A 12,733-nucleotide genomic window follows, 5' to 3' on the forward strand; every position below is an offset into this window, starting at 1 on the left:
ACTCCTATTTCTCGGAGAGAGCTGAATACAGTCTGTTCTGCTTGTGTGGGAGGGGATATGTTTCCTTATTATCCTTCACCGTTTGAAAAATCCTAAGAACAGAGTTTTGAATTTTGTTTACAAAAACAATTGAAGTCATGGATTATCGTAGAGTTAGTAGGTATACCATTCCTGGCCACTAGATGGAGGTAGGTAACAAAAATGAGGACGCGTCTTTTACCTTAAACCCTCTAGTCATTTGGACTGCAAGGAATGTATTTTATCCTTAGAAATACATCTCATACCGCCTTGCTTGAGAACAGCATGACATCAGTATTTGCCAATCCATAGGTCTGTGTCAAACAAAACTTTTTCACTGCAGGTCTGTATCAAGCAAAACTGTTTCACTGCAGTCTGCTTTAAAATAGATATTTATATACATTATACACATACATATATATAGCAATAGTTAGCATAATTTAATCTGAAGTACCTTTGATTACCTGTAATTCACTTCTACATTTAGACAAAGAAGAATATCATCTAGGTCATGTATGTATATACATTTGTTTGCAGAAAATTACTACATGATGTAAGGAGAAAAAGAGCAATTTAAGAATATTTGTTTAATGCCTACTAGACCTGGAATCAAGTACATGAAGTGTTACGTACTCCTTTCTTTTCAGCAAGATCCCCTTTCATCTTTATAGTTCAAGTTACAGCTTCTTGCTGCTTAGTTGTTAAAAGGATTGATTTCTAGGGAGAGTGCAAACAGTCAGAGAAGGAGCAACTCTACTCCTTCAAGCACTGAAGATGGCTACAGGGATATCTTTTAGCCTTGCACTCCTCTGTGCAGACCTGTATGGCTGTGATAATGAAGGAAGACTTGCTGCTAAAGCTGGTCTTTTGCTACCTATCAGACAGATGAGAGCTGCAGGGTTGCATTCTGAGCTTCTTGGGAAACACAGATTTTAATTTTCTGATATGGTTGATGAAACCTACATATGGGCCCCTTTTCTTTAGGTGAAATGACTGGTTAGTAAACATCCTGCCCTTTCAGAAGTAGTGATGACTATACCTTGATAGACTAGATGTATGCATATTTTCACCATGTACTTGCTATAAACAGAGGTAAGCAGGACTGTGTACTGGCTGCAGGAGTATTCAGAGTCAGGTTTGCTGCACTGATCAGATGGTCTTGTAAATGCAGTACTGGCATCACTGTAATAGTCCTGTTGTATAGTCCTTCAAGAAAAACTGCTTATTTATTTATTATTTTTGTAATTTCCTTTGCTATGTCTCAGCTCTGTCATATTTTTACATGGTTTCTGGGTTTCAGTTCAAAGTCTTTGCAAGGTTACTCTCCTTTAACTCTATTGTGAGAGCTGAATTCTGATTCGAGCTTCAGAAACCTCCACATGATCTGAAAATCATCTTTTGTTCTTTTCATCCTTCTGAAGAGTTCCTTAAAAAGCTCAAAGTATTATTATTACTTTTTTAGGTAGTTCCCCTCCATTTAGTTTTACTGAGGTTGCCCTGAGTGTACTGGAGAATAGTAACTTGGATAAAATGCTGTAGGTCTCAAACAGGACTATTGAACGATAGCAAGGTGAGAGAGAATAGAAAGCAATATATAGAATAAGTACTGCAAAGATAGCATCATGTGAATATGAAATATTTAAACTATACTTGTTTGCAAACATTTTTGTTTTTACTTTTGTCTTCCTTTCTCCCTTGGAAATGCAAACAATACAAAAACTTAGAGACTTCCTACTGCCAAAATTTATCTTTTTTACAATAACTGTTCTTCTTTACTGCAGAATTAGAGGGAACAAAATTTTCTCTGGAAGAAGAGCATGGTGTGTATTCAAATTTTTTACCTTTTCTCATGTGATTTGGAGATACCATTGCAACTTTACGTTGTTTACAAGGCCATGAAGTAAATGAGATGGAATGCGACTGTAATTTCTAGTAGTGTTAGAATAGTATAATCGCGGTAGGGAAAAATTTAAATTTGAAAGGTCTGTGTTACAAAAATAAATTTAAAATACTTAACATTCTAAATTCTGTGATCTACCTGTGGTGACACTGTCAAAATTCAAGTAATATTATGCAACCCATTAATATTGTTTTGGGATGATCTTTGCAGCATTCAAGATTTTGAATAATAGTAAGACTGCCTTTCTTCAAGGAATAGTTTAAAATAAAATTTATTTCAGGAGATGGTAATCTCATTAATTTATAAATAATAAGGGTATGGAAAGAAGAGAAATATACTTTGACAAGCCACTGTAACACAACTGCAAAATCAATAGTAAGAATGATGCATGTGTTATATTAGACCATGTTTAATATTAATAAACATTTCTGTGCTTCTGATTTCCTGTACTAATTAATGAGATGTTACTAGAGAGTAGAGCACCCAGAATAATCTGTGCTCTGTTGCACACTTGGTACCAAGCACACTTGGTAGAGAAGTGTTCTGACTGAGGAGAAGGAATTTTTGTGTGCGTGTTATGTAAGTTCATCTTCATTTATGATGTTTCATGATCTGAGATCTAAGTAGAAGGCTTGACTCAGCTAGAAAAGGGTTTGACAGAAACTATATAAAGGAGGTAAAGTGGTTGTCAGTGCAAGATATCTGCAAAGAGAGACTTAAACTGTTGGGATTTCTGTCAGGCAAATAGACAGAAGGGTGCAGAACTCTCAGACCTTACTTGCTGGCTAGGTGTGGAGTTGGTACGGGCTGGTGCTGAGGAATGCTATTACAGAAATTTCTCTATTGGGCTGTGTTGTATTTTGCAATCAATGAGATTTTAAGGTCTGAATCTGCACATAGAGAAGCATGTCTAACAGGCACAAATAAGGCAAGATTTGCTAGTTTTCTAGTTTGGTAATACTAGCATATTTCCTAGCTAATTTATTGGTTTTTGTTTTTTTTGTTCTGAAAGAATACCTGAGTTTTCTCTCAGATTCACCTGAATGTAATCCTGCTGTTTACTCAGTGACTTAGCTGAGTATGCTAATTTACTGATTAGTTGTTAATTTAATGTGCTTCTTTCTATTTTCATAATCTAGTTTCTTCTTAAATTTGTCCAGAATTGCTGGTAATTAAATATGTGGGGGAAGCCTATTTCACTGGAGTTACCAAGTTTTATGAAGTAACTCGGTATTGCCATTGTAGTAGTACAGTGATGAATCTTGACTAGTGTTTTCTTACAAAATACGAGTGTGTGAGAAACTGCAGTATCAAATGTTACTTATATTTTAAATGTGAGAGTTTTTATGGATTTTGAATAACCCATACAGAAACTGCATTGTGGCCACATTTTCTTCACAGATTTGTGAATTAAGGATGGAATAGAGCACTAAAACCACAGTCTAGGGGGGAAAAAAAATCACTCATTAACTCCAGGCTAGATTGTCATCCCTTGGAATGACATTACTTGTTGATTCAAAGGCAATGATCACAGGAATGTCACTGACCATTCCAAAAGAAATGGTATCAATATTAAAAGTTTCCACTAATTTTCACTTAAAAAAGGAAGTACTTCTCATCTGTTTAGTGATTCTTAAATTATTTAGTGAAAGACATCTGCCAGGGTTATTAGACTCTTTTGGAACTAAGAATTTGTATAGCATGATTACTTTTCAATCCTGTGTTTGCAAGTTGAAAAAAAGTTTAAATAGATCTTACAAGATTTCTCTTATTACATCTGTAAAGTGATGATATATAGTGATGAGAATCAGAAGCTCTTACAAACAGTGCTCTAAAATTGATTCTGCCTTTATGGATGGTAGAAATTTGTATTCTTTCTTTCAAAATGACATTTTCGCGTTTAGTTTCTTCATGTTACACCTAAAAGTACAGCTGAGACTGCAGAATTTCTGGAAAGGCTTGTGCTATTCTTGTTCTGAACACACAGTTCCTTTGAGGAAAATACCTGCTTAGAAATCATGCAATGGCCATGGAAAAATAATATTTTCAACAGTTAGAAGTAGGTAACAGCTGCTGACTGTTCTCGTTTTCCCAGTGATCAACCGTCTACCCACACCTCCCCTGCAATTTCTGAAAAATATACTGTTCATATACAAATAATTCATATCTTGAGCTACAGCCTGCACTGTCAACTTGACCGTGCCAACAACACTAGACCTTAAGGCTACATCTAAAGTCACTTGGAAGTGGAATGCTGTTTTTGAGATATATTCTTCTACACTTTGTTTTGTATTTGCTTCATTACTATAACTATTTCTTGTAAAATACCCATTACTTGACCAGCAGGCTCTTACACCTTCTCCCTTCCTTTTTTTTTTTTTCCCACCTCTCAACAGGGATGTGTAGCAAAAACAGTACCTGATATTTTTGCCATCGCTAGGATATAAAGAGAATTGCTAACTAAGAATACATAAGTAACAAGCAGTCTCCAGCTGGTAGCTTTACTATTGCCATCTAATGACAATGAGAATATAGACTTACATTACACTTAAGACTTAACAGATTATATTTAGAACATTCACTGTAGGCTTTAATGAGATGTGATAATGGATGGTGATCAGGTTAGGAGAAGACTGAAGCGGTTGTAAGAGCTTTTGCAAGTTACAAACTTTGAGCTATCCTATGTGAAGCCACTCACAGTTGCTTTATTGCGGTGGTGCTTAATAGCTCAGTTGTCAACAAGACTCTACTACTAAACTTTGAGACTGCTTTTGACATGGTCCCTCATCTCTTTGGCTTTCTCATGCAGAAAATTGCAAGGGCAATTTCATAGATATCTTCCTAGCATCCAATGGACACTAAATGTGAAGACTACTCTGGTAAGCCTTACACTTTGAACATGTCATTCTAGCTGTTTGATCTATGTAATGGGGTGAAGCACGATCAACTTACATCTGTACAATTGGTTTTAGTGTGCACATATACAGGCATATCCTTTGTACTTTGAGTGATTTTATGGTCACTACCTAACTAGTAAAAACACTTTCAACATTAAGAAATACTTGAAATTGAATGCTAATTTATTTTTACTGCCAGGTATGCACTTTAATAGATGTATAGAGACAGTAGCTGATGAGTAGCTGACATTTAGCAAACTGACCTGCAGCTGCTCAGGGAGGTGACAGCTCAATCCACATATTTTTTTGTGCAAGATTGCTACCAAATATATTAGCCTTCTATATCAATAGTTCAGCTGTTCTGCATTTCCTTATGGGATGAAAATTAGGTCAACCCTTTAGCATACCCAGCTAGAAGGACCCAAACAAGTTCTGTGAAACAGCAGAGAGCTGAATGCTGGGATCTCTTACCCTAATCCTTGGGGCACGGCAAAACAGACTACATGATTTCCATAAGTACTGGCTACAACAAGAGATTTATAATTATTACTCTTCTAACTTCAGTTTCTACCTTATTTTTTTTTTTTCCAGGCAAGTATGAAAACTGAAATTTCAGTTCTCTTTGTGCATTTTCTCAGTATATACTAATTTAAACTACTTTTTATGATATTCAGTGGGAAAGCTGTTCAAGGAAAGTTATTTAGCTAAATATACTTACTGTTGAATAGATCAGAGCTCTCAAAAAGAGTATATCTGCAAAATACATGTATACAAGCTCAAAGTTCCTCCCTTCTGTACCAACGCATTTTACAATTAACCATTAAAAGACAATAAAGAAATGAAAGCCTTTAGGAATAGTACCCCTCATATCTAAATGGCAATGCCTCTCACACTGCAGAAAATAAGTAGATGACTACTAAATGGAAATAGTGTAAGGGTTAGTATTTATTGTAGGATCTCATACAAAGACATATGAGGTTTTGATATTAAATGTGCACTGCATGAAAGTCAGTGTAATACCTGCAATGATATAAGTTCAGCATGATTGATCTATTCCCTAAGGCAGTTAACAGTGTTATGTTGAAATATTCATGGAAAAAGAGACAGTAGTAAGGTCTGATTAACATGTCTCTCTCTTGCATACACAAACACACAAAATAGCAAGAGGCATGGTAATCTCTTTGTTATGTTGCTTGTTATTATTGTCCTTAGGAGATTTGAAAAAAAAACAGGCTGATGGAATGTCTTTACATCTGGCTTGGACATTGCAGTGCATGCTGTGGAATGGGAGTATAGGTTTGTTTAACATTGCAAATATCCGCCTCTCCACTTAAATATGTTTTGGAATAGCACTGGAAGAGAGAATTATTTGGTGATGAAATATAGGCTATGATTTGGAAATGAGGGGTTCGTTTCCTGGCCCTGAGATAGGTTTAAAGCATTTAAGCTCTCCATTGTGCCTACTTTCCTGGTGGAAAAGTGAGCACTGAAAGCTCCTCTCCTGTTTTGTAATGATGCCATGACAATTATCACAGAGTCACAAAACTGGGAACACACCTTGGGTTGTTTTATGCTACAATAAAATCTGATTTCATCATATCATATCTATACCACACGTTTCATACCATAATCTCTCTCTCTGGTGGGGCTTTCAGGGTCAAAATAGTGCAAATAGAAGTGGCTCCAGAAGGAAAACTAGGCAATATTTTGTAGGAATGGTGGAGGTTGTGCTATCCAATAGAGTACAGTCTCAAACCATAGTGACCTGTTGACAACTATTGGTTTCCAGATTATTTACTTTTTTTCTGTGTGTGTACTTTTGAGAGATTCTCTAGCAGTTCCTATGTATGTTTCTTTTTCACTATGCAGACCACAGGATGACAAGTGTTGGTAAAAGGTCAGCAACAGCTAGACCAAAGATCTGAGTCACACCCAGTAGTCAGATAACCATAAATACAGTATCATAGACACAACTCCAGCCAATGTTAGTATTAAAGGACACGCACCTCTGTATGAGGTGAACGTATGCATGTCTCCGGCTGGTAGTTCCTGCTGCATGCTTAGGTTCAGTATCCTAGTAACTGCCATCTATTCTCCTGCAGCAGTGATACACCACAAACTTTTTAAAGGGCAGACTTCAGAAAGCTGGAGAAAAAGCAGTAGGAAGAAGGCCAAAATAAAAAAAATTGAAAGAAAAGAAAGGCTGCAGGCTGGTTTTGCTTGCTTGTTATTTTTTTTTAATTGTTGTTGTTGTTGTTGTTTTCATAGAGCATTTCATTAAGGAAACAGATATGTTCTAAGCATTTAAAAAGAGCTGGAGTGTTTAGGTGAAAAAGGCTGTGACCTCGTTAGAGACAATAACATTTGCTAAAATCACAGATCATGCCTAAACTCAACAGATTTGACTGGAGCAGAGAGCAAGGTTCAGAAAGAAATGATGAGGGCAAAATGAGGATCAAAGAGGAGCAGGTAAAGGACGTAACCAGCCTGACAAGGTGTGGTGGGTGGAACACACACAAGCTGCTCTAATGCTGTCTGATGGTCCTGGATTGCATATTTAAAGGTCAACCAAAGCAGTGTTTCGTGTGTGGTTGCTTAAATGTTAAGATCTTTAATGTTATGAGAATCTTGGTTCTGATGTAATTTCACTCTAATGCAACCTCCTCACCTAGAGGCTGTTCAAATACAAGCAGGCTTTGACTGGTCGTTGCCAAAGTCCTGAAGGTAAGAAGATTCTGGTATTTCTGAAGGAAATCCTGTATATCTCACTGCTGCCCTGGGCTTTCAGTGAGCAGTTACTATGTGTCCCTGGAGCTCTCCACCTCAAGCACAGTACAAAATGTCTCTCAAACAGGACTGGAGACTGTATTTCTATAGTGTATATAGTGTATCTACCCCACTATAAAAAGAATTATCCAGTGATAATTTTTTGTGCTTCAGTAAAATTGCCTTGTGGTATTGCAAAAAAAAAAAAAAAAAAAAAAAGCTTTAGGAAGTGTACATGGTTGAATAGTTTTTTGAGTCTGCAGAATCTAATTGAGATGCTTCAGGTTCTAACGACTTTGAACTTTCCCTTGGAAGTGCTTGTTAAAGGCTTACCAAAATTTGCAGCACCTTCAAAGTGATCACAGGGCAGTCTGCATTCAGATTCAGCAAGGAGCTACTCATGGAGTCATCTGAATTTTTAGGATGACGGATACCTTGAGAAGGTTTCTAGAACCACTGGATGAACTGCGCCCACAGGCAGAAGCTGGAAGAAGAGGGTTCTGACTTATTTTTTCTATGTTTATACTGCAGACTAAGAGCGTATTGATCTTTTCTTTTCTTTTCTTTTCTTTTCTTTTCTTTTCTTTTCTTTTCTTTTCTTTTCTTTTCTTTTCTTTTCTTTTCTTTTCTTTTCTTTTCTTTTCTTTTCTTTTCTTTTCTTTTCTTTTCTTTTCTTTTCTTTTCTTTTCTTTCTGATAAATGTGTATGAACCAGCCCAACTAGTTGGGAATTTTTCTTGCGTTTTTGCAAGAACATTTTCAACATAGTTGCTTATGTGGAAAAGTTCAATATTGATTTGATACGTAACTCTCTTATTAATTTTTTTCCTGCTGAAATTTCTTAACTAAACAGTTCATCAATCCTCAGCTGAAACACTGTAATCCTTTAAAGTTATCTCTGCAAGACTGTACTTTATCTGTCAACAGCATTCACATTTGCCATCTGAATTATTTGTATCTCTCAGAGAGGAGGAACATAAAGTCAGATGGGGACTCATACCTTGTTAATTAAACAAGCTAATTAATTTGTAGTTGGCTTATGTGTCAGAAACTATTTAAGGGGGAAATTCAAAATAGAAATAGAGCATGGAAAAACACAGGTACTTTTAAAACAGTTTCTGGAAGAAATGTGCTTACTATCTGCAATAATAATAAAACTAATGTGATTTAATTCAAATTTAAAAATAAAAAGCCCCAAAGAAATGTACAACATTGTACAAAAATAATCATAGAAAAGTCAGTAAGATTCTTTTTAATATAATCCTAAACAAAATAAAAATATTTCAATGGAACTCTTTCATTACAGAAAGAGCTTTATTCCCCAAATATCTCTTAAAAAAAATTATGTTGCTATAACTGTATTATGCATATTCAACAAGAATGAATATTCCCTACTTCTTTATATTCAACGAAAGTTTAGTAAGCAAGGACAGACAAAAGACTAATTCTGTTTTAGTTGTTTTTTTTTACTCTATGTCCACACATATTTCATAGTATCTGATTTAACATGCCACTTCCTAAAACAGCTGCTATTAAGTTGTCTTCTTATGGATTCCGCAAGGCAGTGGAATCACTTCAAGAGAAATTTCCCAGAGGGCAGTCTATTCATTGTGGTAAAGACTAAACTAAATGATTCTGGACACCATTTATACATTCCTCCACCATATCAATTTGTAAGAATCAGTGAATGTAATTCTCAGAATTTGTCCTGCAGGGGTGCATTGCTGTGATGATAGCAAAGTAATAATTAATTCCTACTCCAAGTCCTCATCTTTAAATTGGAGAGATATGGATTTGAAGGCTGGACTATTTAGTGGATAAATAATTGGTCAGATGGCTGCTGCCAGAGGATTGAGGTCAGTGGCTCTGTGTCCAGGTGAAGGCCAGTCACAAGAGGTGTCCCTTAGAAGTCTGTCTAGGGGTCAGTGCTTTTTAGCATCTTTATCAATGACATAGACACTGGAATTGACTGCATCCTCACCAAGTTTGCAGAGGACACTAAGCATGGTGTTGCAGTTGATATAATAGAAGGAAGGGACACCATCCAGAGGAACTTGGACAAGCTAGATACATGGGCCCACAGGAACCTAATGATGTTCAACAAGATCAAGGTGTTGTACTTCAGTTGGGGCAATTTGAGATAGACTTACAGAATGGGAGAATTCAGTGAGAGCAGCTCCAAGAAGAAGGATGTGGGGGTCCTGGTGGTCAAAAGGCCATGAGCCAGTAGTGTGCTTTTGCAGCCCAATATGTGGGAATCAAATATTGTTTCTGCATTAGAATTAGATAAGGTTTTTGTTTGTTTGTTTTTTAATTTCATGGTCTGCGCTGCCAAAGCTGCTTCTGGGAGTCTTTCTACCTTGCCTGGGGGGAGGGGGGTCTCTGATAGTTTGCATCACTTATCCTCTAGATGAACCTTCCCCAGGAATGCACGCTCAGTATATAGCTGTATATATGTATATTTTGTCATACACATTGCAAGAATATTCCGTACGAGATTTATCTAACCAGCGAACACATCATGACATGCCAAAGGAAGCGTCTGAAGAGACATCGGGAAGGCCTGCCATCCCCCCCGCCCCCCGGTGCTCTTTGTTTAACGAAGACTTTGAAGAAAATCACCATATCAATACGACTGTGACATCTTGGAGACAACAGGATGGCTACTGACTGACACCAGATAACACATGAATTAACAAATGTAAAATTTGTTAAATTTTAAAATAAAAAATAAAGTAAAAAAAAAAAAAAAGGTAAAAAATAAAATTGTGAACCTGGAGTACCCAGCCAATGGGAAAACGAGGAAGAGTTTCTCACATGTTTATGTTTATGGCAGTGAGTTAAAAGGAACATTTTCACTCTATTTCTCTTAATTGTTGCTGAATGTGGGGCACTTAAATCAATAGCCAAGACAGTTCCTCATAGAGTTTCTGCAGTTCAGCAGGGCCACCTTTGATCTTCAAGTGTGTTTTGATATACAGCTCTTGGTGATCAGGGCTATAAACTTTTTGTGGTGATTTAGGGACAGCGCATCTTTAAATTACAGATTTTCGGAACAGTGCATTGGCTAGTTCAGCATGTAGCATTTAGTTGGGAAAGAATAATTTACAGAACATCAGCAATTGGAAAGATACTAGTTATGGGAAATTTTGCTTATTAAAGAAGTTGTGGAGTCACAATCCAAGTCTGATTTGTAACTGCTGTAAGCAATAATAATTTAATCAAAGCAAATGTTGCTATATTGCTTTGGAAACTGCAAATGATATTAGTAAATCAGAATATGATGTCTGCTACATAGACAAGGTCATGCTAATGCAGAGAAGAAAGCAGCTCATGCTTTAATGAGTTGGTAACTAAAATACGCAAGAAACACAAGTGAAAGAAAAAGATACATCCATGAGATTTTTACATACGTATATTTAAAATGATCAAGTAGGGTGAAAGAAACAACCTCAGTTCAGTTAATGCTTCAACATATATCACATTTTATACGTGTAACGTAAGCATTTTCACAGCTATGTCCCACAGAAGTCTTGGTTTTTAGGCCTTTATTTTTGGCATTTGTAGTCTGCTATTGAGTTTCAGATCCTAAAGGGGAATAAATTCACTCATTTCCTAACCTCGTTAAAGGGCTGGAAACAGTGTTTAAACTAGAATTTTAAAATAAGATCACAGAGTAATCTGTGCACTTACTGATAACGTGATATGGAGCATCTAGTACTCAAAAAATATATATGATACAAAATTAAAGATATCTCATGAGATAAATGAGTATAAACCTTCTAACTGTGTAGAGATAGCTGCATTAGCAGACCCTTCTGGAGCTGTATGAGAAAAATGTATAATCTCTTAAAAAAGATAATGCTAATTACATGCACCTTTTCAGGATTACCAGATTAAAATAACTTAGTACCGGAAGCAGCAAACTGTAGAGCCATATGATGCTCAATGGCTACAAAAAAAACAAAAAACAAAAAACAAAAAAAACAAAAACAACAACCCTTATTTTATGCACCACTTTATCCATGAACACACTTCTGCTTCTTGTACTGTAAAAGTCTTATGCATAGAAAGCAAGACATTTATTTTCTCGTTTCTTCTATGATTTTATTTTTACATGTAGGGTCATTCAGACTATCACTGTGAATACAAATTCTTCTGAGCTCTTTGAAAAGGACAAGAACTGAGGGAGTATGCCATAAGTAATGAATGTCAAATATTTCCTGTAGCTAAAATAATTCTTGGTTCCTCTGCAGCTCAGAACTGCAGCTTTGCAGAACTCATTCAGTTCATAAACCTTCTCATATCGAAAAATTCATATCCAATCAGAAATTTCTTCTAGGTTTTGTACATGTATACATACATGTTATATAGATAGAACAAAGATTTGATATTTTTTTATGCTTCTAGATTTCTCCAAATAAATATTGGATTGCTAAATACCAAATATGTTCCTTTGAAGGTAAGGAAGTACTTTTCCATCAGTCTAGATTCATACAATTAGTCTGTCAAGACTTAAATATTCAGATGTCGTAACTGAGTAAGTAGATATAACTACCAGTATATCTCACATCACAGTGCATAGTTGGCAGAATTCTAAATAAATCTATTCCACTTTGGATTATCTTACATCTTGTACATCATATTACATTATTTGACAAATATGAAAAACCTAAATTCTCATCAAACAGTTATGTTTAGTTCTAGGAGACAGCCTGTGATGTTATCAAAAATACATACTTTGAATACTCAGTTCCCACTGTATTCTCTTAATTCCCCCTTGGGCTGTGGTATGTGTGGGGGCTCAAGACAACATATAGAATAGAGGCTGAAAAACAAGTTTGACAGGGTGTGGAAGAAGAACACTAGGAACAATGGCTGTCTCCAGGAGACAATAGCTGAAGTCAAATAGGCGGCGTGAGACCTTGACTGGAGAAGAGGCGCGTGAATAGAAGCAACTTGTGGCTCTGATTGATTGGATGAGCACTTGCATAGGTAGTTAGTGTCTAGACGTGAAGGAGACAATTGTTAAGTGTTCTGTTGACATGTTGGGGGGATGGAAAGTCACAAAAGGGAGTTTGGAGATATATATAAGTGATGTTAGAACCTGCAACGAAATATTTGGATAGTTCACATCTGAGTCCGTGCCTCAA

The 12,733-nt window shown here is 36.2% G+C and overlaps 1 long non-coding RNA gene across 2 annotated transcripts in view; it reads right to left on the reverse strand.

The window, feature by feature from the left end:
- Positions 1 to 12,733, reverse strand: part of LOC101751736 — a 129,834-nt gene that overhangs the window by 6,086 nt on the left and 111,015 nt on the right. The gene's annotated exons all lie outside the window — the stretch shown is intronic.

Source organism: Gallus gallus, chromosome 4, assembly GCF_016699485.2.
Source record: "Gallus gallus isolate bGalGal1 chromosome 4, bGalGal1.mat.broiler.GRCg7b, whole genome shotgun sequence".
NCBI lineage: Eukaryota > Metazoa > Chordata > Aves > Galliformes > Phasianidae > Gallus > Gallus gallus.